Source organism: Aotus nancymaae, unplaced genomic scaffold, assembly GCF_030222135.1.
Source record: "Aotus nancymaae isolate 86718 unplaced genomic scaffold, 86718_ANA_hifiasm-v0.15.2.pri h1tg000011l, whole genome shotgun sequence".
In the NCBI taxonomy this organism is placed as follows: domain Eukaryota; kingdom Metazoa; phylum Chordata; class Mammalia; order Primates; family Aotidae; genus Aotus; species Aotus nancymaae.
Window position 1 is genome coordinate 54,550,996 of NW_026988422.1, and position 27,562 is coordinate 54,578,557.

The window sequence follows — 27,562 nt, forward strand, 5'->3', positions numbered from 1 at the left end:
CTATGGTCTCAGGGAGAACGGGTACTGAGGATGCCACCGAAGAGTCAAATGCTGTGCACTGGGTCCAGGATGACTGGCATGCCCTGAGCACTGTGCAGTTTCCCACCACCATGAACAGGAGAACCTTGGAACACAAGTTTTGATGATGCTGCATGTCCATACTCACACTAATAGTAAACAGGGTAAATATGGTTCTCCTGACAATTGGAATAAAGATGAAATTGAGGGTGGTGACCTGCAGCGGGCAGCAGTCCTGGTCTGGCTTGGTATGAACATGTTCAGGCTGATAAGGAGGTTGCAATTCTCCTATACTCTTGCTCTGTAACCTAGGGGACTGGTTTTTGAACTTGAAGTTGAATTCTTACATTGGTTCCTGTCTGTTCCCAACTGGAAGTGTTTTCTGAAATGGTTGGACTCTCAGAGACTTGAGCAGCAAATGGTTCATACATATGCTACAGAGATCAGATCACAGAAGCCTGGAGACAGTACAGTTTCTCCATTGACTCTGGTCGCAGGTGCAAAGGCAGGAAGCATCCAGAGTGGAACGCCTTCAGTACAACCTGCTCCAAAAGGCAGCAGTGCAAGTGACAGGATCTCAGTGCAAAACAATGAATTTATTTAACAATTCCCCCACTGTACACGCTGTATATAGGGGTCAATGTGATGCTGCTGGAGACGAGAATAAACTGGACTAGAATAGTGCATTGTATTTAGTCTGTATTGATCATGGATGCCCTCCTTAATAGCCATATGCAATAAAATAAAGTACATTATTTATGAAATGAAAAAAAAAAAACAATTCCCTTCTTTTGGTCAGGTTCTCTCCTAGGTCAGATTATGACCAAAACCTAAGGCTTTAGAGAACTACTTTCAATTACCATCATTTGGTAATTTAGAGAACTACTTTCAATTACCATCATCTCAGCATGTCATTCATAGGTTATGATATCCTCATGATCATGCATTTCTTGAGTTTTTGTCATTCTAGCCAAAGAGCTACAATTTGACATTCTACAGATGGCTGCCATGTTAACAAACATTTAAAACTTTTGAGAAGATACAGTGCACCATGGAGACTACTGTCACTGGGAGGATAATGCCAACAGTTTGCAGTACACTCCTCAGCTAGGGTCCCCATGAACCAAACAAACAAAAATCAAATAGATCAAAGAGTAAGCCAGACAAAGAGTGTACCTATTTTAACCAAGCAGCCTGTTCATTAATCCTCTGCAAATGAGTCTCTATAATACCCAGTATATTCATCCATGTGCAAAAAGTGTCAGTAACTGCACATTTCTCCCTGTTCAGCCAGTAGGGAATCTAAAGCAATTCTATTATCTAGTACAATTTTAGCAAGAGAATTTAAAGAAGTCTGTTATGCAACCATAGCCTTTGCAATAGAATTTGCAATAGAATGTAAGGACTTTCTTTCTTTCTTTCTTTTTCTTTCCTTTTCTTTTCTTTTTTCTTTTTTAATAAGACAGGGCTTTGCTCAACTTCCAGGCTTAAGCAATACTCCCTACTTCAGTCTCCCAAGTGGCTGGGAGTACAGACATGTGCCACCATGCCCAGCTAAGTTTTTAAAATGTTTTTGTAGAGACAGGGTCTCACTATGTGGCCTAGGCTGGTCTCAAACTCCTAGACCCAAGTGATCCTCCCACTTTGGCCTGTCAAAGTGTTGGGATTACAGGCATGAGCCAACATGCCCAGCCAGGAATACATTTCTAATTATTGCCTCATTTATATTTACTCCAAGCCATGGAAAAGAGATCTAACAGTGGCTCTTCATGCTCAGTCCATCAAGGCATATGTTGCCCATGTGTAAGGCTGGCTGCAAAATCCTCCACAGATAAAGGTGTACCCCATGGATAGACACAAGGTCCCTTTTCCAGTTCTATTGTTCATGGATGTATTACTTGGAATGGTGAAATTAGTAACTTCAAACTAAGGGCCTGAGGAAGAGTTATGGGTTAAAAGAGTTCTATAATATCCTGACACATAAGTCAGTTTGCAAGAAATTCCATTTGGGCTTTGGTGTAAACCTGTCTTGTGATATACTCATTGGTCATGGTTTTAGTTTCCCATTACTGGGTGAAATCAAAACAGGGAGTGAGAGCAAGTGAGTTTAGAAATCTTACTACTAGTACAATTTGAACAACAGTTATATTAGGAACGTTGCCAAAATTACCCACCAGGTTAACTAAAGGATCCCTTAGGCCATGTAAGGATCTGGGTTTGGCATGACAGATTCAACACTCCGTGAAGTTACCCATAAAAGCTCCTCATTGTGAAATTCTAATTATGGCATTATCCTGCCAAGTGCAAGAGGTAGGCATATGTAAGGAAAGATTAAGAGAAGTAAGAATTTCATGATGGCAGAGAAGTTTTGATCTGTGATCTTGGGGAAGCTGCTTATGTCTTGGATGCCATCTGCTTCTGGGGAGAAACTTCCTTGGTTAGCTTTACCTTAAAGTCTCATTGGGTATACATAGTTCCAAGAGTCTGGAGGGGCCCTTTTTGAATTGTGAGATATGGATTCAAGTATCAAGGTCCCCAAGTTTGGCTGAAGAGTGAGTGACAAAGGCAGTCTTTCTCTGATACCATTTCCAGAAAACCAAATCTCTGGGTTCTAGATCATGAAGGATTTGATTGCTCTTGGTCGGTGCATTCTGAAAAGCTTCCTTTACCTGGTGAAACTACACTTTGACATAATGAATCAAAGCCTTGCATCATTTAGTTATATCAGAATTTAGGACCCTTTATAAGTGGGTCAACTTACGATCTCCACTGTAAGTTCATCTGACTTTTATTAATCTGCAATATCTTTTATAAATCTGCAATACCAAGGCAATTCAGTCAAATCAGTTAGCTTCATATAAGGTTATTAAATCTGTAATACTTTATTTAACTGTTTTACAACTTGCCCAGTGAAACAAGTACCTTTATCCCTAGAGAGTTCTTTGAGAATACCCCATGAGAAAACATTTTCTAATAACTTTTAGCTACTGTTATAGAATTGGCTTCCTTTTTTTTTTTGAGATGGAGTCTTGCTCTGTCACCCGGGCTGGAGTGCAGTGGCGTAATCTCGGCTCACTGCAACCTCTGCCTCCTGGGTTCAAGCGATTCTTCCGCCTGGGCCTCCCAAGTAGATGGGACTACAGGCGCGTGCCACCACACCCGGCTAATTTTTGTATTTTTAGTAGAGACGGGGTTTCATCATGGCCAGGATGGTCTTGATCTCTTGACCTTGTGATCCGCCCGCCTCGGCCTCCCAAAGTGCTGCGATTACAGGCATGAGCCACCAAGCCTGGCCCCAGGAAAGCTTCTAAACAACGAAGAAACATGCACTGAAAACGGCAACTGAGGCCGGGCGCAGTGGCTCACAACTGTAATCTCGACACTTTGGGAGGCCGAGATGGGCAGATCACTTGAGAACAGAAGTTCAAGACCAGCCTGGCCAACATCAGGAAACCCCATCTCTACTAAAAATACCAAAATTATCCAGGTGTGGTGGTATACGCCTATAGTCCAAGCTATAGAAGGCTGAGGCACGAAAATCACTTGAACCGAAAAGGCAGAGGTCACAGTGAGCCCAGACCACTGTACTGCAGCCTGGACTACAGAGCAAGACGGATGAAAGAAAGAAAGAAGGAGAGAAAGAGAGAGAGAAAAAGAAAGAAGAGCACTCTAAATGTCCAAACTGCCCGTACCTAAAGTTTTGTCTTTCCAGGATTCTAAATGTAATAAACCAAACATTGGTCATAAACCATTTTAACAATTTTAGAACAGTCACCACACCAATGCGTATATTTGTTCATTATTTGGATTATTTTATCTCTTCCATGATGAGCCATGGAGTGCACAGCTTTTAATAATGAAAGCATTAAGTACTCAGGAAGGACCAGGCAGCCACCTTGGCTCTCCATGAGTCCATGCTTAAAATTGGATTTATAGCCTTTTTATTTTATTATTTTATTTTATTTTTTGAGACAGGGTCTCACTCTGTTGCCCAGGCTGGTGTGCAGTGGTGTGATCTCGGCTCACTGCAACCTCTTCAAGCAGTTCTCCTGACTCAGCCTCCCAAGTAACTGGGATTACAGGCACATGCCACCACACCCAGCTAATTTTTTGGTAGAGGCAGAGTTTCACCAAGTTGGCCAGGCTGGTCTCGAACTCCTGACCTCTAGTGATCTGCCCACCTTGGCCCCCACAGAGTGGCTGGGATTACAGGTGTGAGCCACTGCACCCAGCCATTTATAGCCTTTTAAATACCAATTTTATTTCTTTAATTCAGGTGCATAGCACTGTTTACTGAATGTGCTATCATACAATAATTTGACTTGAATCATGGAGTTCCTTTAAATTGCATATCTTAACAATTTCAGTACTGGATGACTTGTATTTTTTTTTTTTTTTGTATTTAATTAATTGTTGTCCTGCTTAGCAGTTTTATAAACCAGTAAATCTCTTCATTAGAGGTCTGGGGGATTCTTACACAGTCCAGTCATATGAATTTAAGGCTATCAGAAGTCTTTCCATTGGTATCAGTCCATTTTGCATTGCTATAAAAGAATACCTGAGGCTGAGTAATTTAGGGCGAGGTTTATTTGGCTCAGTACTCTGGATGTTATACAAGAAGCATGGCACTGGCATCTGCCCTAGTAAGAACCCCAGGAAACTTCCAATCATAGCAGAAGGAGAAGGGGAGCTGGCATGTCACATGGCAGGAGAGGAAGAAAGAAAGACAGTGGAAAGATGCCATGCTCTTTTAAACAATCAGCTGTCATGTGAACTAATAGAGCAAGAACTCATTTGCTACCACAGAAATGGCACCAAGCCACTCATGAGGGATCTGTCTCCATTACCCAAATACTTCTCATTAAGCCCCATCTCCAAAATGGGTGATCAAATTTTAACATGAGATGTGGGGGTTACAAACATCCAGACTGTGAACACCATCTTTTTCATGAAGCTCTTTGAATATACAACCTATTTGAATATACAAATAGAATTACAATGGTTTTTAAAGAACATTCGGGATAAAGTATCAGAATTGATCAATTAACTATGGACAACAAGACTTAAAATCGTCATGGTTAAAGACACAGTTGACAAGGAAATCTGGTTATTTTTGTCATCTACAATCATTTAACATAATAATCATAATTATGATTGATAATATACCAGGATATATCAGAATTTTAGGAAGCACGTACAATTTTGGAACACATATTAATAACATATCCATACAAATATAACTCAAAAAAAGATTAAACACCACTTTTTTTTTTTTGACGGAGTCTTGCTCTGTCACCAGGAGCCAGGCTGGAGTGCAGTGGTGTGATCTTGGCTCACTGCAACCTCCGCCTCCCGGGTTCAAGCAATTATCCTGTCTCAGCCTCCTGAGTAGCTGGGACTACAGGCATGCACCACCACACCCAGCTAATTTTTGTATTTTAGTAGAGATGGGGTTTCATCATATTGGCCAGGATGGTCTTGATCTCTTGACCTCGTGATCCACCCACCTCAGCCTCCCAAAGTCCTGGGATTACAGGTGTGAGCAACAGCACCAGGCAAACACCACTTTTTATATGACAATACTTCTTATAAATTTAACATATCAAGTAAGCCTGTTTATTATCTTTCTTTAGTATGCTTCATGGGCCCTCTGGAACATCTCAAAGTTAGTTTGAGGTTAAAAAGGCTTAATTTTGATCTTGAAATTTGATTTTGAGAAGCCTGCCAAATATGTCAAGGGTTTAGAAGATTGATCAAAAACAAATCATAGGTCATTCTAAAATAACAGTCACTAATTTAGCCAAAGTCAAAATTAAATAATTTTGGTTGGGCATGGTGGCTCACACCTGTAATCCCAGCACTTTGGGAGGCTGAGGCGGGCAGGATCACCTGAGGTCAGGAGTTCGAGACCAGCCTGGCCAATACGGTGAAACTTTATCTCTACTAAAAATGCAAAAATTAGCTGGGCATGGTGACAGGTACCTAAATCTCAGCTACTCAGGAGGCTAAGGCAGGAGAATCGCTTGAACCCAGGAGGTGGAGGTTCCAGTGAGCCGAGATCGTGCCATTGCACTCTAGCCTGGGTGACAAGAGCAAAACTCCATCTCAAAAAAAAAAAAAGATTTTAAAAAGCACAACTCTTTACCCCTTGATAGAGAGGAGACTCGTTTTTCCAAAGACCTAACAAAGGTAGCATAGGGCACACAAAATTGGTTTCTCTCTCTCTCTCTTTCTCTTTTGCAGATTACTCAAAAAGAAGACAAAAATCTTTTACTGTATCTTAATACTACACGAAACTCTTGTTTAAAAAATGAAATTATAGTTTTATATTAGATTTACTTTTAATACTGTTTCAATCCTTATAATAAATTAATTTAATCTAGTTTAAACACAAAAAAATTCTTTTACTCTTGTTCTTTCTTTTTTAAACTTTTAACACTCATTCTATTTTTTATACTACTTCTTTCTTCCTTCATTTTGAAACAACCTTTAGATGACCTAACTAGACAAAATTACTTTTCTTTTAACAAAACCTCATTTTTATACCTTCCTTATAAACTTGCTCACCAAAAACATACCTCACTTTTCTTACACACTTTGCATACAGAATTCTTTCTCTTGTTTTTAGTTACAGATATGTAATATGTACTACTACATACTACATAATACTATGAAACAGAACTCCAGATTACTATATATTACATATATGTAGTGATGCAGGATTTTTGCTCCTTAGTTCACCTAAATCCAGGTTCTTGTCTCACAATCAGGAAAAATTAGGCATGCAGGCGCATTGAAGGGTGAGGAGGCCAGAATTTATTAAGTAAAAGGAAAGCTCTCAGCAAAGAGAGGTGTTCTCCAAGCAGATTTCTCCCTCACAATTGAAACCAGGGCTACCACACATGAGCCGATGAGGCCAGGCTCCTCCACTGCATAAGGCATGAATTCCTAGTGGCCTCAACCCATCCTCCAATGCACATGTGGGCATGCCCAGGCAAGCCAATAAATAGTATTGGAAAAGGCAGCATTCGGTTGGTTAAAAGGCATTATTCAGAAAGAATCAATTAGGAAACAGTGGGCAAAGAGGGGCAGAAGTTCTACCACTGGGTCACAGGTTTCATCTGGGACTAGTGTAAGGTTTGAATGAAGCAAGCGAGGTTCGAATGAGGCAACTGAGGCCAGTTATTGGAATAAAGAAATTTAATCGGCTCCTGGGCGAGGTTCTGTGGTCTGACAGGAGGGGCTGGAGAAGTCACACGGACTCCTCTCAGACATGGAGTTTTATAGGGAATGAAGGAGCTTGATTGGTTTTGGGAGAGCAGGACTACTATTGGTTAAGGTTACAAGCCTTTGTTTGCATACAGGACTTGGCTGCTATTGGCTAGAATTATTCAGCTGCTATTGGCTAGAAAGACTTGGCTACTATTGGCTAGAATCACAAGACCCCGCTTGCATACTGGGTTCCTTAAGGAAAAGCCAGGCTGTGCAAGAAGAGGAGAAGGGAACATGTCTGAGCATGTCCGAGCTTTTGGAAAAAAGGGCGGCGGGTGTGCGTCCGAACTCCCGGTGAGGCAACCGGCCTTACAACTATCAGTCCAGCTTTCAGCCTTCAGGATGTTTCAGACTGGAAGATAGGGTTTTAGGCCAGGGACACTTCCCTATCTGCCTAGACATTTGTCTACCTTCAGCATCTATTAATCATTCCACCCTCTAAGAGGTACATCTAACTGCCCTTAGAATAAGAATAAAGATCGATCTTAACTGCTTTCTGCTGGCAGGGAGTGCTGTTTTGAGAAAACAGCAGTCAGATTTCCCTCAGAGGCTTGTCTAAGGATCCCCAGTAAAAAAAAAAAAAGGCGGCGGGGGCATCATCTGAGGCTCCAGTTGCATGAACATTTGGAGTTTGATGATCTGAAGATGAGAAGAGACAAACTGAGTTATTAGAAGACATGTATCAAAATGAGACAAAAGGTGGCAGGTGGGGTGGGGAGTAAGGGCAGCTCAAAAACCCAAAGCTACCAGCACATCCAGATAACTTGTGGCTATAGTTACACCTGCTAAGATTTGGGTGCATGGAGCTTGACTTTTGTTAGCTCCCTTGGTCTTGTTTTCCCAAAAAGGAAACCTCCAGGTTATGGGCACCCTATTTACTCCTATCACCTGGCAGGATTTGCAGGATAATTGCCTAGAACTAGAATATTGAACCAGATTTTTACATTAACCATCCCTTTTTGTTTTTTTCTGAGCTGCAGGAGGAGGTCACTAGTTGATTCACAGGAATAAGCAGGGTTAGTCTAAAATGTAGACAAAAAAGCTTTAAAACAACCAATGAGTCTACAATTTAATGACAGATGTATGATAAGGTTTGAGACATAATTTCTCTCTCTCTAGTCCTCATTTTTGTTAAAAACACATCATGATAGGACTGAGTTGTTTGCAAAATAAACTTTAGTCTTATATTTGGCCTGATTATTTGCATAAAGGCAGCAAGAATAATTATTTTTACATAGGCTTTTCAAATTGGCTTTGATGGAACTCTGTTCCACAGGGAATCTCAGATAAGACCTTTTAAAACCAAGCTCAGCCATGGGTTTGTACTCCAAATACCTATGAGTTGGGTAAATTCCTTTCTTCTTGAGGTTCCAAGAATATGGGGTTCCTGGGCCTGTTAGAAAGTGATATTCTTTACCCCCCATACACAGTAGGAACCCTGTATAGGGACTGTGTAGACAAGGTATCAGGCCAGTTTTCCCAAGGGGCTTTTATCAGCTCTGCAAGTAGAGCTTGATTCCTTAAAGGAAAGCAAACTCAATTGCATCCTGTTGCAAAAGAAAATGGATTCTTATTGCACTGATGCAAACAACTATATTGCTCTAAGTTAAGAATACTCCCAAATAGTTTCCAAATTCTAGAAGAATCAGGCAAAGAGAAACAAACATGCTCCAAATTTTGTTCACAGGCATATAACTTACTCAATTATTAAAGACTGTAAATAGCTCAAAATGAAAGTGTCTTTAACTCTGAAAAACAAAACAAAGATAAGCAATGTTTCAAGCAAAAGTTAAAAAAAAGATTACTTCAGCTTTCTATTAATTTAGTTCATTCTGTTAACCCTTGTTCTGCTTGATATTCCTAAACATTTTAATTCTTCATGAGTCCTGTGTGTTTTTCTACCATTCAAATGTCACAATCTCCAAAGTTATCAGAAACCTGCATTTGAGAGCACCTGTCAAAGTTCTATAGCTGATTATAAACTACCTTTTGAAGAAGATCTAAACAAGGAAACAATTGTCTGTGAATAACAAAATGTCCAGAGTCATTACAGGTAAATACATGATTGACAAAGATATTTGGTTATCTCTGTGGTTTATAATAACTTACTGTAAAAATCTTAATTATGATTGGTAGCATATACTCAGACATTAGAATTTTAGAAATCCCATACAATTTTGGAACATATATTAATGTTATTTACTGAAATATAACCTGATGAATATTAAGCCTCATTTTGGCAATCCCACACACTTAAACATGCCAAATAATCCTATTTAACCTCTCTTTTGGATGCAGTAGGGGCCCTCTATAGCACACAAAAGCTAGGGGTCAGGAAAGCCAATTTTGAAATTGAAATTTGATTTTGGGGAACCTATTAAACATGTTAGAGGTTCAAAGTACTTGGTACTTTAAAACAGAACTCCAGATTACCATAAATTATTTATTTTGTCAAAATTATGATTCAAAAATTTTGAAACAAGGCAAACACCTTTACTCATTAAGAGGAAAGACGTGGCGTTCCAAAAAATTTGTCTCCTGTCTTCTCTTTCTTTTCCTTGGCAGTCTATTCACAAGGCAAATAAAAATCTTTTATTATCCATTTTTTTTGTTTGCTTGTTTTTTGAGATGGAGTCTCACTCTGTCACCCAGGCTGGAGTGCAGTGATGCAATCTCGGCTCACTGCAACCTCCACCTCCCAGGTTCAAGCAATTCTCCTGCCTCAGCCTCCTGAGTAGCTGGGATTACAGGCATGTGTCACCATGCCCAGCTAATTTTTGTATTTTTTATTAGTAGAGATGGGGTTTCACCATGTTGGTGAGGCTGGTCTCAAACTCCTGACCTCATGATTCATCCTCCTTGGTTTCTCAAAGTGCTAGGATTACAGGCATGAGCCACAGTGACCAACCTCATTATCCTTTATTATTATATGAAAATCTTGTACAAGGGAAAAAAAGCCAAATTTTACCCTTACATTAGTTTACTCTTAATGTCAACCCCAATTTTCTAATGAAACCTTAAAGACAAGTCTATCTAATCTTAACCATTTGACCATGAGGTAAGATTCTTATAAGATTCTTTTATAGCCCTTTTTACTAATTTTGCTAAAGAGCAGATTAGCACCTTAAGGAAAACTTATTCTTTTATTTCAATGCTCAATTTACAGAAAAACCATATTATACCATTTTGAATGTATTTAATGTTTACACACAGAATTTCTTTTGCAAGATTAATTTTTAGAAACCTTCTACAACTTATTTAAGCCTTTAGCTTTATTTTTTTTTTAAAAGATGGGGTTTCACCCTGATGGCCAGGCTGGTCTTGAACTCCTGACCTCAGGTGATCCACCCACCTCAGCCTCCCAAAGTGCTAGGGTTACAGGTATGAGCCATCGCGCCCGGCCTTCCATACCTTCATATAATCTCTTATGAAAAACACATTTTACTGTTCTTACACACCTTGCAGGTAAATCTATTATCTGTAGTTTCAATTACATGTTATAAGATAACTCTTATCAATTTAAGTTGTTTAAATTATGCACTAGGAGCCAATGAAATGTGACTTCTTCCAGTGTAGTTAAGGGTGTGGTTAATTCCATATGTCCCCAGGCCTTACCAATTGTGAAGCAGGCAAGTCAAACAGTTTTCCAAAGCCAAAGGAGTTTATAACCTTAAAACATTTAGCAAACCTAATATCTGACCTGCATAATTTGGACCACCTATTTACATTTTAACAATATTTGCATCTTTTACCAATAATCCTTAAGATGTTTTATTTCTCAAAGATTAAAGTCACATGTGAACTAAAAGGTATCACAGCTTTTACTTTTCCTTCAAAAAATATTTGATCTAAGTGCTTATTTATTTATTTAGGTCAATTAATTAGAGCTCTTTTATATAAACATCACACACATAATACATATATAACTATACGACAGACAAAAAGAGATCCAGTATTTGCAAGATTTTTCATTTGCCAGTTTCTCAATTGGATTATTGGTCTCAGGGTGGAGCCCTTTTAGAAACAGGGCCTGATACACAGGTATAGCTGGAAGACAAAAATAAAGTTTGATACAAATTGGCCTGTCTCTAATTCCTGGGGTTCCATGAAAGAAAGAGAGGTTTCTCCCAAATTGGAATCTGTGGCACCTTTTTTCATTTTTCCCAAGGAGTCCCAGGCCAACAGAAGTAAACTTAGGGCCTCTCATTAAGAGGTGCAAGACAAGCTGGGCACAGTGGCTCATGCCTGCAATTCCAGCACTTTGGGAGGCTGAGACAGGTGGATCACAAGATCAGGAATTCAAGACCAGCCTGACCAACATGGTGAAACCCCATCTCTACTAAAAATACAAAAATTAGCCTGACATGGTGGCATGAACCTGTAATCCCAGCTACTCAAGAGGCTGAGGCAGGAGAATTGCTTGAACCTGGGAGGTGGAGGTTGCAGTGAGCTGAGATGGTGCCACTGCACTCTAGCCTGGGCAACAAGAGAGAGACCGTACCTCAAAAAAAAAAAAAAAAAAAAAAGATTTTTTTTAAAAGGAGGTGCAAGACATGGGGGAGAAGAGTAATTCATTCAAATTAGGAAAAAACCTTTTTCCAGAAAAGCAAGATTCAAGAAGAGAGAAACATAAAGGCCATTTAAATATACCTGTAACTTGGATATCCACTTTTAATTAAGTTGAGTGCTCTTTAAGAAAGTCCTAAAGTCCTTTTAAATCCCTTGTAACCTGACTTTTGCCATGCCAAGCTGCCAATATTTCTGGCATTTGAACATTACCAAAAGTAACCCCATGGGTGAAACCAACTTTAGCAGGAGTGGCCACGGGAAATGGATCTCTTGGACACCGAATACAGGAGGAAGGAGTTTATTTAGCCGGGAGCAAGGTGGCATAGTTGCCTAACAGCCAAGCTCCCCCAACAAAGGAAGGTTCCATCTTTATATAGGCTTATACTTTAGATGTTACATGTGGAATAATCTTAGGTTTATAGCTTAACATATGAAAAGGGTCTCAGTTTATAGTCTCAGGAATTACATATGAAAAAGGTTTCGGTTTACAGTCAGGAATTATATATGAAAAGGATCTCAGTTTACAGTCTCAGGAATTACATATGAAAAGGGCTTCAGTTTACAGTCTTAGGAATTACATATGAAAAGGATCTCAGTTTACAGTCTTAGGAATTACATATGAAAAGGGCTTCGGTTTACAGTCTTAGGAATGAAAAGGGGAAGTTTACAGTCTTAGGAAAAAGGGGAAGTTGATCTGAGATGCCTGGGTCTCCCTCCTCACAACAAGCTTCAATTAAGGTTATGAGTTAACCACAAGTGTATGAAGTATTTTCAAAGGGGTAGTAAGCAGTTTTTACAAAATCTAGGACCTTTAAAAGTAACCCAGAGAAAGAAAGATTTAAGAAACGGAGCTAGAAGTTGTTCATGGAGGGAAAAAGAATCAGCAAATGGCAAAAGTCACACACAGATATCAACCCAAAAGTACTCATTTCTCAAGTCAGGACCGAACCAGGTCATCACTGTAAAATGGTGGAGACTAAAACAAAGTACTGCCATGTGGTTACAGGACGTAAAACAAGATGGAGTCCTGCAGCCAAGTTTGTTACTGACCAGTTTGCCAGGCTGACTTGAACAGCAGGCTTATGGGGTCCTAGGCCTACATCCTGTCCTAAGGTACCCCTTTCCTGACAGAATCATAGAGAAAGGCATGCAAATCACACCAGATTGGCTACGACTTAAGACCAACCACACAAATCCTTTTTCATTAACCAAAACTTTACAGAGAATATAAACAGTGATCCTTGTCATTCCTTTTCTAGGTTTGTACAGGGAGAGAGAGGCCAAAAGAATGAATGATAAAACTTTAACCCTTTTGCCAGAATGTCAGCCTTCTGGGTTCCCTTCCTCTGAGTTCAATTCTAAGGCAACCAGTTTAAGGTTTGGAATATTAATTTTTCCCAATTTGGAGGATGGATCCAAGGGTAGTATGCTGTAGTATGGGGACACACTTACCCATCTGAGAAGAGAGAACAGAGGTGAAAAAAGGAAATAAAGAAATTTTGTTTTTGTTTTTGATTTCTTTCCAAAGGAGTCCCAGGGGTTCAGGATGCATTTGAAAGGGGTAAAGACTGAAGATGAATGGCTACTCCTCTGGAAAGAGGGGAGCAAATCATTCCTAGTTCCCTTATCTTTCCAGCAAATATCCAGGGTATGTGAGGGTGAGACAAGAGAGGCAACCCTTTCCTTGTTTCTTTCCTTGTATCCCTGAGTCCTGGTGACAATGACAGAGTGCTGCCCATGAGTGTCAGCGTGACCTTACACCCAAGTTAATGGGGGGCTCAGGGGTGGGATTATCCACTCTTATCTACGCACTGCCTTTCCCCCTGCTGGCAGTAGCTTTCAAGTTCCCTAGACCTCATTTATGCCATGGATACTAGCATAACCTCTATCCATGAAACAGGAGGCTTGGCTTAATTGGCAGAATTTAGACATGCTTACCTGTGCTATGTCTGTTAACTTCCATTGCCATCAGATCCAGTTTTCTTTCCTAGAGCTTCAACCTGAAGCTTGGAATTGAGTTTGGGACAAGAATGTGTCTCAGCTGGTGCACAGACTCATTAAGTTGCTGGTGAAGCCATGGAATTGGGTCCTCCTCCAACAAGGGATAGAAAACACTGTCTTGTGAATTGGGGTCCTGGCCTATTAAAAGGCCTTTCAAGAAAAAAAAAAAATGTCTGGCATGCAGAAGTTCACCTTTCAAGAAAAAAAAAACTGGCATGAAGAAGCCCCCTGTATTTGCAGGGCTGTGTTATTAGGTTGGTGCAAAAGCAATTGTGGTCACCACCATGCTAAATAATGGCAAAAACTGCAACTACCTTCCCACCAACCCATTAACTCCTGACCTGATGGAGAAAAGGAAAAAGAACAGCTTAAGTGTAGGGCTGGGGAAGATCCTTGAGGAAGAAACCTCTTATTCTAATGCAAATAGTTTCTCCAACAGGGAGAGAATCTTTTAATTCCCGTTTCTTCCCTCAGGCTCAGACCAAGCTGGACCCCTCAGCTGGGGGAGGGGAAGACTCCATGGGCACAGGCTGGGGAACAGTGGTCAGCCAGCCTTGAAGGGCCCTGGACCCCCAAGACCACCCTGAGGCCCAGGCAGTGGCTGTGGCTCAGTTCCACACTGTGTGACCACTGAACACAGCACGTGTACGCAGCAGACATGGCCATGTGCCCCAGCTGGGAGGGAAGCGGGTGGTGGCGAGCCGCTGCTCACCTGTCTGTCCCAAGTGCATGCCTGTGGCCATTGGAGTGAGGGTAGAATACTCCCAATATTATAAAAGAAAAGATGGGTGTCATTATACTAGGTTCTGACAAAAAATAATGAAAAAAAGGCATTATTATAGTTCCAAAAAAAAAAAAGGAAAATATCATAGAAAAGACTGGATTGGACCAACGCTGACATTCCCGACCCCTGAGAGCGATGGGATGGGGGCAGCTTTCCCTGCCTTCAGAAGAAGTCTGAGGATGAGAAACCGCAGAAATTAAAGTGAAAGATATTTTTGGGGCTGCATTTTACTCACCCTTCTGATAAATCCCTGTACAGGCCACAAAAATGTTGCAGGATTTTTGCTCCCTAGTTAGCGTAATCCGGGTTCTTGTCTCATGACCAGGAAAAATTAGGCACATTGACACAATGAAGGGTGAGGGGGGCAAAATTTATTAAGTGAAAGGAAAGCTCTCAGCAAAGAGAGTGTTTCTCCAAGCAGATTTCTCCCTTACAATTGAAAACCAGGGCCATCACACATGAGCTGATGAGGCCAGGCTCCTCCCCTGCATAAGGCAGGAATTCCTGATGGCCCCACCCCATGCTCCAGTGCACAGGTGGGCATGCCCAGGCAAGCCATAGGTAGTATTGGAAAAGGCAACATTCTATTGGTTAAAAGGCATTATTCGGGAAGAATCAATTGGAAAAGGGTGAGCAAACAAGGGCAGAAGTTCTCCCTCTGGGTCACAGGTTTCATTTGGGACTAGCACTCCAGTCTTTCAGACTTCAGGCTGTTTTAGGCTTGAAAGTGAGGTTTTAGCCTGGGGACTCTTCCCTATCTGCCTAAGCATTTGTCTGCCTCCTGCCTTTATCAGTAGTACATTTTAGATATATATAACTAAAAACAAAAGAAACAATTCTGTACAGTACATACATACTATATATATATATGTACTATATAGAATATATGTACTATATGTAAGGCCAGTTGCCTTGCCGGGAGCTTGGACACACACCGCCCCCCCTTCTTTTTCAAAAGCTCGGACAAGCCCGGAGGAGCTCAGGCAAGCTCAGGCATGCTCAGGCTTTTTCCCTTCTCCCATGCTCACACAGCCTGACCTTCCCTTAAAAGAGCCCAGTATGCAAACAAGGTGCGGTAACCCTAGCCTCTTAACAACCAATAGCAGCTGAGTCTTAACAACCAATAGCAGCCGAGTAATTCCAACCAACAACAAGCCAAGTCCTAGGTAAAGGCTTGTAACTTACCCAATAGCAGTCCTGCTCTCCCACAACCAATCGAGCTGTTTCACTCCCTATAAAACCCCCTGTCTGAGAGGAGTCCATGCGACTTCTCCGGCCCCTCCTGTCACACCTCAGAACCTCGTCCAGGAGCCTGAATAAATTCCTTCGCATTGGATCTTTTCGTGCTGGCCTCAGTTTCTTCTCTTTAAACTTGGCGAGAACAGACCTTACACTATACAGAATATTTGTAGTATACGTATAGTATTTACCATACTATATATAGTACATACTATACTACATGCATGCTATACTATATGTATAGTACCTTTGTGTTTTGTGTTCATATATGTACTATATATTTTGTATATTACATACATATATAGTACATACATATAGTACACATATGTACTATATGTATATATTACACATGTTATTGTATATGTGCATATGATATAGGAGGGGGGCAGGGAAGTGCTGGGTAGAGAAGGGTGGGGTCCCTGGTGAGGGTTCCATCTTCAACCCTGTGTCCACGAACCTAAATGAGAACAGATTTCTATTTTCACACCCACAAAGTTGCCTTTTGGCCCACCACGCCCCCCATCCTGTGCCCATAAAAACTTGAGACCCCAGTGGGTACACATACAAGCAGCTGGATACTGAGAGAAGCAGAAGACAGACACCACTAGGCCATTGATGGCAGAACAATTCAACGCCCAGGGGAATTCGGGCAGGGGCGGTTGGAGGAGAGCCTGGCTGCTGGACAGCTCAAGTCCAGGGGAAGACCACCTTCCCACTCCATCCTTTTTCTGACTCCCTATTCAGCTCACTGAGGGCTACTTCCACCACTCAATAAAACCTTGCACTCCTTCTCCAAATCCACATGTGATCCGATTTTTCCAGTACACTAGGGCAAGAACCCAGGATACAGAAAGCCCTCTGTTTTTGCGATAAGGAGAAGGGTCTAATTGAGCTGATTAACACAAGCCACCAGCAGATGGCAAAGCTGAAAGAACACACTGTAACACACACCCACTGGGGCTTCAAGAGCTGTCAACACTCAACTCTGGACTCTGCTGTGGGGTTGGAGCCCAAAAAATGCTCTCCATGGCCTGCCCACCTGCATGCTCCCCCTATGGTTTGAGAAGTAATGCACCAAAGAAGCAAGCCACACCCCTGTCACACACCCTGTGAAGGGGATAAGGGAACTCCTCCTGTTTCATATATAGTACATATAGTACACATATCTGTATTATATTTTAATTAATACATTAATCATAATTTTAACTCTTAGTAACATTAATTTCCAGTGAACAGTCAAGGAAGCAATTTTGAACTGTTTTATATCAGTATTTGTAGATGAAGGCCATCTCCTAATTTTTAGAAAGTTAGGTTTCCTCATTTTTTTATGTTTCTTTTATTTATTTATTTAGAGACAGAGTCTTGCTTTGTTGTCCAGACTGGAGTGCAGTGGCGTGATCTCAGCTCACTGCAACCTCTGCCTCCTGGGTTCAAGTGATTATCCTGTCTCAGCTGGAATTACAGGCGCACGCCACCATGCCCAGCTAATTTTTGTACTTTTAGCAGAGACAGGGTTTTGCCATGTTGGCCAGGCTTGTCTCAAACTCCTGACCTCAGCTGCCCGCCTCAGCCTCTCAAAGTGCTAGGATTATAGGCATAAACTATCACGCCCAGCCAGATTTTTATGTTTCTTAACAGATCCAACTATATTTAACTTCTATGTATTTAACTTCTATAAAAACAAGATGCTGAAGTATGTAAACTAAAGTTATGCTTAATAATAAATGTTTCAGTATTTTAACTTACTTAGAAATAATTCAGACATTGGATGACTTTTAATTAATTTAACATAATTTTAAGATTTTAAGCTGCTGGAAAAGATTTTTGAAACTATGATAAATTAATTTATAAATTTTTGTGTGATTCACATTCACCTAAATTACTCATTCTTTACCATTATGCTTGAATTGCTTATTAAACAAAGCTAGCCATTGAAGAAGTGTAACTGCTCTGCAAGTTCACGTTGCCCGCTGCCTAGACAGAGCCAATTTATAAAGACAGGATAATTGCAATGGAGAAAGAGTAATTCATGCAGAGCTGGCTTTGGGGGAGATGGAGTTTTATTATTACTCAAATCAGTCTTCCTGAGCATCCAGGAATCAGAGTTTTTAAGAATAATTTGGTGGGTAGGGGCTCGGAAAGTGGGGAGTGCTGATTGGTCAGGTTGGAGATGGAATCACAGGGAGGTCAAGTGAGTTTTCTTGCTTGTTGTCTTCTTTTCCTGGATGAGATCACAAGACTGGTACAACCAGATTACCAGTCTGGGTGGTGTCACTTGATCCATGGAGTGCAGGGTCTGCAAAACATCTAAAGCGCTGATCTTAGGTTTTACAATAGTTACGCTTTCCCCAGGAGCAATTTGGGGAGGTTAAGAATCTTGCTGCTGGAGGCTACATCGCCACTAAACCATAATTTCTAATCCTGTGGCTAATTTACTAGTCCTGTAAAGGCAGACTGGTTCCCAGACAAGAAGGGTTTTGATCTGTTTGTTTTATTTTTGTGCTCCCTCTGTGACTCTAGCCAGATTTTTTCTCTTTCTTTCTTTTTTTTTTTTTTTTTTGAAGGGTTTTTTTTTTGTTTGTTTTGTTTTTTCCAGAAAAGGGCTGTTATCAATTTTGTTTCAGAGTTAAACTATAAACTAAATTCCTTCCCAAGGTTAGTTCGGCCTATGCCCAGGGATGAAAAAGGACAGCTTAATGGTTAGAAGCAAGATGGAGTCGGTTAGGTCTGATCTCTTTCACTGTCATAATTTCCTGGGTTATAATTTTTGCAAAGTCAGTTTCAGAAGTTCAGAAGATATGACCCCAAAATATGTTGCATTTGTATACTATTGCTACTAACAGGTGTGCAAAGCAAGGCTTTAAAAATTCTCCTTATTTGCCTAAAGACAGATTTTCCAAAGGAATCCAAATGCCATCAATCCTGTTGTTACAGGAAAGGGGTCCCGATCCAGACCCCAAGAGAGGGTGCTTGGCTCTCGTACAAGAACGAATTCAGGGTGAGTCCGTAGAGCAAAGTGAAAGCAAGTTTATTAAGATAACAAAAGAACAAAAGAATGGCTACCATAGAAATGCACATTTTTATGGTTATTTCTTGATTATATATGCTAAATAAGGGGTGGATTGTCCCTCCTTTTTAGACCATACAGGGTAACTTCCTGATGTTGCCTTGGCATTTCATCGCCATCTTGGTGTTGGTGAGTTTTAGCTGGCTTCTTTATTGCAACCTGTTTTAACAGCAAGGTCTTTATGACCTGTATCTTTTGCCGACCTCCTATCTCATCCTGTAACTTAGAATGCCTTAACTGTCTAGGAATGCAGCCCAGTAGGTTTCAGTCTCATTTTGCCCAGCCCCTATTCAAGATGGAGTTGCTCTGGTTCAAATGCCTCTGACATTCTCCCCTAGGGAGTTCCAGAAACCAGGGAAGATGGACTGTTATCACTGGAGAGGAGGTTGCATCACACCAAGACAGACCTTGTCACAGACCATGACTCATTTTTCTAAGGGCCCATTCATCTTTCCCCGCAACCATTCCCTACTTCAGGCCTAAATACCACCATTTGCCCAAACCAAGGAAGGAGGGTATAAGTAAAGGTCCAGCTAAGACCAGATGACCAGGAAAAGCACCTTAAACAAAGGTAAACCTTGTTAGATAAATTTAAATCAATGCCTTTTCAATTTAAAGAGTTTCCAGAGGCTTAGCTCTCTCTGTCTCTTTCCGTTGCACAGAGGCAGACACTCTTACAAATAGAGATTTCCTTCATAGATGTGATTTTCTTTTACAAAAGGGTTTCAAAATAGCCAGATAAATGCCAGAAAGGATTTAGTTCAATAGGTGGTCTTTTTAACTTAGCTTCTCTTGCTTAGCTAAATTACTGAGTTTAGAGTGGTGTCCATTAATGAAGAGGACAGAGAAAGCATTCTCTATGCCTGGACTCAGCCTGGATAGCTTTGAAAAACAGAAACAAGCCTACTTTACCTGAGGCCCTACCTTTTATAAGCACTTTATTCAGCTTACTTTCCACCTTGGGGCAGGATGGTAACTAAGCCAAAATGTTAACAAATTCCATTTCCCTTATCGATTAGTCATTTGAGACCTTTAGTTGTCTATTGTAAAGAGCCTTTAAAAGAGGCAATGAAAATGTTGAAATTTTTTTTAGAAGCTTCGATAGGCATCCCGGGTGAACCTAATTCAGGAGCCCTGATTTTTAAATGCACTTCTTAAAGTGCAGTGTTGTTCATTTGAATGATCCACCATAATTTTAAATCATCTTTAGCAAGATTTCTCCATTTTTGCAAGCATTCGCTGCTGCCTAATACTTATATACTATGTATACATAAAGGCAGGCATACCAGGAAGGTGGAGTGCTCGCTCTGTCGCCAAGGCTCTCGGGCAATGGTGGGATCTCAGTTTTGAAATACTCAGTTTTTCAAAAATTATGAATCCCATTTTTTTTTTTTTTTTTTAAGAGACGTGTTTCACCATGTTGGCCAGGATGGTCTCAATCTCTTGACCTCGTGATCCGCCTGCCTCAGCCTCCCAAAGTGCTGGGATTACAGGTGTGAGCCACCGCGCCCAGCCAAAGATCCTATTTTTATGTTGATTCCTGGCTTTGGCTCTAAGATCCTCTTGGCCAAGTTAGCCCATGATTTTTCCCTACCCAAGTGTGTAAGAAAAAGAAACAAAGGAGAAAGAACACAAAACACTAATTGCCATTTACCGCCAGTTTCCATTGACCCAGTCAGACATCTGAGGGTTCTAACTGGATCCAGTCCAGTTAATTATCAAATCTGATTTGATCCTGGACCGACTCCAGTTTTTGTTGTGACTTCTGAACCAAATCCAGATAAAAAAATTTGCTCAAACTCAGATAGCACAAAGCACACATCTGTGGTACTTCAGAATCTAAGACAGAACTGGTCCAGGATTCCCAGTTGCTGTGAGAGCAGTGGACACCACGGGCCCAGCGGGCACCTTGCTTGGTCACTCCATCCTCCTGGGGGTAATTAGAAGCTCTACTTTGTGGGGGATTTTGTTGGTTTTTTTTCTATTTTTGAGACAGGGTCTCATTCTGTTGTCCAGGCTGGAGTACAGTGGTGCAATCACGGCTCACAACAGCCTTGAACTCCTGGGATCAGGTGATCCTCTCACCTCAGCCTCCCTAGTAGCTAGGACTGCAGGCACGTGCTATCACATCCAGCTAATTTTCTACTTTGTCTTTTTTTTTCTTCTTTGATCTTGTCCCCATTTTGAAAATCTCACTATAATTTTCTACTTTGGATCCACTTCTGATGCCATCGATTAAAAGAAAAACTTTAGACAAATTACATTTAACGAAGTTTAATTGAATAAATAAAAATTCTCAGCCGAGCACGGTGGCTCATGCCTGTAATATCAGTACTTTGGGAGGCCGAGGCAGGCGGATCATGAGGTCAGGAGTTTGAGACCAGCCTGGCTAACAAAGTGAAACCCTGTCTCTACTAAAAATACAAAAAAATTAGCTGGATGTGGTGACAAGTGCCTGTAGTCCTAGCTACTTGGTGAGGGGGCTGAGGCAGAAGAATCACTTGAACCCGGGAGGCGGAGGTTGTAGTGAGCAGAGATTGCACCACTGCATTCCAGCCTGGATGACAGTGCGAGACTCTGTCTCAAAAAAATAAAAAAGTTATTGAATTGAACAGTCACAAGAACCCAAACAGAATCAGAGTGGCTCTAGGGCTGCCACATGGTCAGGTAATGTTTATGGACAGAAAAAGGAAAGTGACCTGTGGAAAACATAAGTGAAGTACAGAAACGGCTGGATTGGCTACAGCTGGGCATTTGCCCTATTTGAACCTGGTGTGAACAGTTGGCGGACTGTGGTTAACTGAAATTTGGCTGCTGTGATTGGCTGAGACTCAGTTACCAGTCTGTTTATGCATCAAATTAGGTTACAGTTCACTGTGTATGGAGAAACCTTTAGGTCAGACTTAAAATATATACAGAGGCAGCTTTAGGCCAGACAGCTTCTAGATCATTTTCATCAAATTTGTGAATGATCCATGGTGTAGCCTCTTTCTTTTGTTCAATGTGTCTGTAGAGGGAAATGTTTCCTCAGCTCCATCATTCTACTCTTAGCTTCCTTGAATAGTTTACCTGGTGGAAATGACAGCAATACTCAAAGCCCTTAAACCAAGCAGAACTTGTACTATCAATTCCAGTCTGTTCTGAAAGTATTCATATATGGCTAAGGCTATTTCTGCAAATGTGGAAAAGCTTACCTTGATACTAAGTTGCCGGGAAAATCATGTATGAATTAATGTGACTTCCACGTTACATGAGTATCACTCATGTCAAAGGAACATGCATTGCCTCAAAAAGAATTGTAACTGTTATGTCGTGATTGTGTTCCCCAAATTCATATATTGAAACCCTTGCCCACAATGTGATAGTATTTGAAGATGGGGCCTTTGGGAAGGAATTAGGTTTAGATGAGGTGATGAGGTAGGTTCTTGTACTAGGCCATTCTTGTGTTGCCGTAAAGAGATACTTGAAGTTGTGGGTAATCTATGAAGAAAAGAGGTTTATCTAGTTCACCGTTCAATAGACTGTATAGGAAGCATGGTGCTGGCATTTGCTTCAGGTCAGGGCCTCAGGAAGTTAAAATCATGGCAGAAAGGAAGAGGAGCCGGCACATCACATGGTGTGAGTGAAAGCAAGAGATGGGGAAAGCTTCCGTGCACTTTTTTTTTTTTTTGAGATGGAGTCTCACTCTGTCACCCAGGCTGGAGTGCAGTGGCACGATCTCAGCTCACTGTAATCTCCACCCTTCGGGTTCTAGCGATTCTCCTGCCTCAGCTTCCCCAGTAGCTGGGACTACAGGTGCCCACCACAATGCCCGGCTAATTTTTGTATTTTTAGGAGAGACAGGGTTTCACCCATATTGGCCAGTCTGGTCTCAAACTCCTGACCTTGTGATCCTCCTGTCTCAGCCTCCCAAAGTGCTCAGATTATAGGCATAAGCCATGGTGTCTGGCCTCCATACACTTTTAAAGGCCTCGACATCATGTGAACTCAGAGCAAGAGCTTACTTATCACCAAGGCAATGGTGGTAAGCCATTCACAGGGGATCCACCTCCATGATCCATTCACCTCCCACCAGGCCCCACATCCAACACTGAGGATCACATTTCAACATGAGATTGGGACGGGACAAACATCCAAACCATATTAGTCCTCATAATGGGATTAGTACCCTTATAAGAGGAGACACCAGAGAGCTTGCAGTCTCTCTCTCTCACTCTCTCCCCACCCCCATATATATGCCATGTGAGGACACAGAGAGAAGGTAGTCATCTACAAACCACGGGGAGAGCCCGCACAAGAACCTGACCATGCTGGCACCTTGATCTCATACTTCCAGCCTCCAGACATGTCAGAACATAATTTTCTGTTGTTTAAGCCACTCAATCCATAACATAGACTGGGTATTATGGCACCCAGTGCCATAACATGTTATGTTACAGCAGTCCAAGCTGACTTAGTAACCAACATAATATGACAGAAAAGGAGCATAGTAAAGAGAGCACATAACTCTAGAAGGGGTGGGGGTTGGAGAGAAATTCAGTTGAGGAGAAGGAGATGTCAGGAAAATCTTCCCATATGAGATACTTCCAGCAATTGAGTCTAGTCTACAGGAACAGAAAGTTATTCTCCAAATGGTCTCTAAGGAGAGCAGGGGCATTAAAAACAAGAGATGTAGCAGTAATCTTTTTTATAGGCTGTCAATTGCTGTGGAACCTATAGCTTCAAACCTATCGGTTTTCCATGAACTTTATAATGATGTCTTGGTCTGTGCCTTTTTCATGTACAAACATCACACAACGAACCCACGCCCATGATAGTATGTACTTTTTGTTGTCCGTGTGGTTTCCTAGTAAGGTGATCCATTTGCATTGTTTCAACCACATTCCTCTGATTGGTCATCTTCTGAACAATGGATGCATTTACAGATGATGGCTGGCCAGGTTCAGGAGAGCAGGCTGCAGCCATCAAATAGATAAAGTAGGCTCACCACATTCTGGAATTGAAACCTTGATCTTGGTTACATCAGAAGGTGCTCTAACCAGTTGAATGAACTAGGCCTCTATGAAGCTGGAACTGTCAGCTGGGGGATGCTTACGCAGAACAGAACATTCATGCTTCTGCTTCCATATGTATCACATATGTGTTCCTCTCAACTGGTTTTGTACATTTCCATCTTTGCCTTAAATGTATTCATATAGCACTCTTTAAATACTCGAATTATAATGAAGAAAAGAGAAGGAACTGAAATGGTTCCATTCCATTTCTCACTAGGAAGTTGATTCTGTGCACTCTATTTCTGAATATTTTCTATCAGCCTATCACTGTGGGATGTAGGAGGGAGGAAGAGAACACAAAATGTGACACAATTAAAAAAGAATAAAGAAGAAAATGAAATACTTGGGTGGGAGACTGCCTGGGAATACCGGATGCTGTAGGCTTTTCAAAAAATAAAAAAATAAAATAAATAAAATAAAAATCATTAACCATTATTAATCATTTTTAATGTGCTTCCTTTTTTAAATTCCAGAATAACCCAGGGAGGGTAGGCATAATTTTTAGGTATGATTTACCAGTGAAAAATAGAAGCTTAGAGAAATGAAGTAATGGCTGGAAAGTCACAGCTAGAACTCAAAGTGAAAATTCCCACCCAAGAAATCTGACTCCAGATTCTACATTCCTAATCTCTGCTATGTTGCTTTCCTGAAATGAGGAAAGAATAAGAAAAGGGTAAATTAGTGACAAGAAAGGGAGAGCTGAATGAGAGGGACAAAGAAAGGAGGAAGGACATCAAGCAGTTTCTACACTCTGGAAAATAATTGAGCAGAATTAACAAAATAGGAGTACTTTCCTCAATGCTCTCTCTACTGTTAAAAAATAAGCCAGGCAGTGCAGCACATGCCTGTAATCCCGGTGACTAAGGAGACTGATGTAGGAGAATTGCTTGAGCCCAGGAGTTTGAGGCCAACCTGGGCAACATAGCAAGACCTTGTCTCTAAAAAAAACTTTTTTTAAAAGTAAGTACATTGTCTTGTTTTCCTGACTTTGTACAGTGCTTAGAACAACACTATCTAAACAGCATGTGTTCCGTAAACCCTGTTGACTAACCAATGGATTTGCACAAGAAGCACTAAAAGACTCTTAGGCCAGCAGATATATTGTAAAATTCATGACAATGAGATCTCTTGGATGACACTTCTTGAATTGCTTACTGCTTGTCTAAAGTGAGGTCATAAGAGCCAACCTTTCATTGAAGTGGCCCCCATAAAATTGTCTCCTGTGTAAGGGGTGTTGTAGTGACTCTCCTTCACAGGTTCTACTGCAGCTCCAAGGTGGCCCCTGAGTGATCTGAACCCCACCCCATCCCCTTGCTAGTAAACGGGCCTGGAGTAGGCAGACCAAGGCCAATTGGGACCAATGAGTCATAAAGAGGAGTTTTCTAAGCACTTCTGGAAAATAAGCTTTCTTACCCTTCAGAAAGAATCGCAGGAAGTTAGTAGGAGGTGAAAAGGGAAGCAATTAACCCAGCAACTACTAGAAGCCCTCCAAAACTCAGATATCTTTCCCCAGAGTGAAGTCAGCACTGGGGATAGCACAGCAGAGAGCTGGCAAGAGCCACTGGATCCACCAGTGCTGAACCCCACCCAACCTTTGACATCCTATATTGAAGCCAATGCATTTCTTATGATAAAAGCTAGTTTGAAGTTGAGTTGGGATTTCTGTCCCACATTTTAAAGCATCCTACTGATGCAGCCTGGTAAACATAAAACATGGTAAACACACATGGCCTGATTTTACCTGCAGCGTGGTTAACTGGTTCAAGCTATTCTTTCCCATCGGTGATTACGATCACACGCTTCCCTGAAGGTGAAGCCTTTCTCCTGTCATGGCTACCTGACTGAAAAAACTCAGCCAGGGTTTCCATTCCTATAATTTCTTCCCATCCATCCATCCATCCATCTGATGGATTAGTAAATTTTTATCAAGCACTCACTGTGAACAAGACATTTTGCTAGGCACTGTAAAGCCACCAAAAAGAAAAAATATCAGATGCTCGTTGTGCTCAGAGACCTTATACTATAAAAGGGGAGAAAAAATATGTACATAATTAACAATGGCAAAATGCAGAAAATTGTTAAGTGTCACTAAATACAGTGCCACAGTAGATCAATGAATGGAAGAGACCGTTTCCAGCTGGGAGGATTAGGGCCATTTTTGTAAAGAAGATGGATTTTATGCTAGATCTTGGATGCTCCTGAGCTAGCACAGAGGAAATGAGATTTCCTGGCAGAGAAGAGCAGGAGAAAAGGCCTAGCAGAAAATCACAGAGAAAGGATGGGAAACAATTGGCTGGAAAATAAGGTTGGAACTTGAAAGGGTCGGTGAGGTCACATAGTGAAAAGATATGATTTCAGGTTGAGGTCTTACTCTGTGGGCATTATGTTGGGTTTTGAGTCAGGTGTGAGCTGGGCAATAGAATGTGGTTTTGAAGGAAAAGAAGAGTATTCAAGACAGAGCACAGCAGGAGCAGATAGAAGAACCTGGGTGGGCTGGTTTCTCTGACACAGGCAGGAAACAGTCTTCTGCAATGGTGAGCCAGGCTGGACGATATGGGAGACTCTACTTGTGAGGCAGGAAGGTCTAGAATGAGGGGCAGTTACCCAGAGTCTGGGAGCATCAAGTCACTCCTTCATCAGTCAGGCCCAGGAAGCAAGCTTATGAGCAGTCAGATTAGAAAACCTGTGGGCAGAACCATGTGGACTGACAAGAAATAGGTGAGCACCATATGTTTCCAGGGGCCAGACAGGTGAGCATCTTAGCAAAGACAGAAGCCAAAGCAGTGCAAACCTGGGAAGGACAGGAGCAAGGCAGCTCAGGAGCTGACTGGAAAGTAGCATCCAAGGCCTAGATACAGTGTCCAGGCAAAGGGCCAAGAGCCCAGTCAAGGATCACAGCTGTGTCGTAGAGACAAAGTGAAGAGAGCACAGGTTTCAGAGTCAAGCAGACTCAGGTGTGAGTCCAAGACTATCTTATGTGCTGTGTAAACTTGGGCAAGGCACTTAACCTCTCTGAGGCTTCTGTTTCCTTGGCTAAAAAGGAACATAATAATGACTACCTCAAAGAGTTGTTATAAGAAGTATAAATAATATATGAAGAGTGACTAGCATTTGGAGCACTCAATAAATGAGAGCTATTGTTATTATCACTGTTACCCTCATTATTTATATTGAACTATAGGGATTGCTTTGGCTCAGGCTGAGAAATAAAGCAAGTGAGAGGCTTTGCCAAGAACAGAGAAACCACCAGGAGGGGGAGTGGGCCTCTGCAGAATTGATCACAAATGCTCTCTCGCTTATGTATTAGTCAGTTGTCACTGTTGATTTATGCATTTGTTCTTATACTCAGTGATACCAACACCATTGTCACCATTGCCATCACTCCCTCCAACAAAAATAAGAAGAAGCTTAGATTTCTGTTAAAACAGCTAACAGGCTGTGTTCTGCCTCTGGGATAGCTCTTCATCCTTTCTGTGGAGCGAGCTGCCGTTGGTATTCAGGGATACCACCTGCCCCGAGTTGCTGACAACCATCTCTATGGTTTCCGGCCAGATCTCA

The 27,562-nt window shown here is 41.4% G+C and overlaps 1 pseudogene; it reads right to left on the reverse strand.

Moving 5' to 3' along the window:
• Window positions 1-27,537, reverse strand: LOC110569177 (putative transmembrane protein 183BP; annotated as a pseudogene).
• Between the last annotated feature and the right edge of the window lie 25 nt (window positions 27,538-27,562).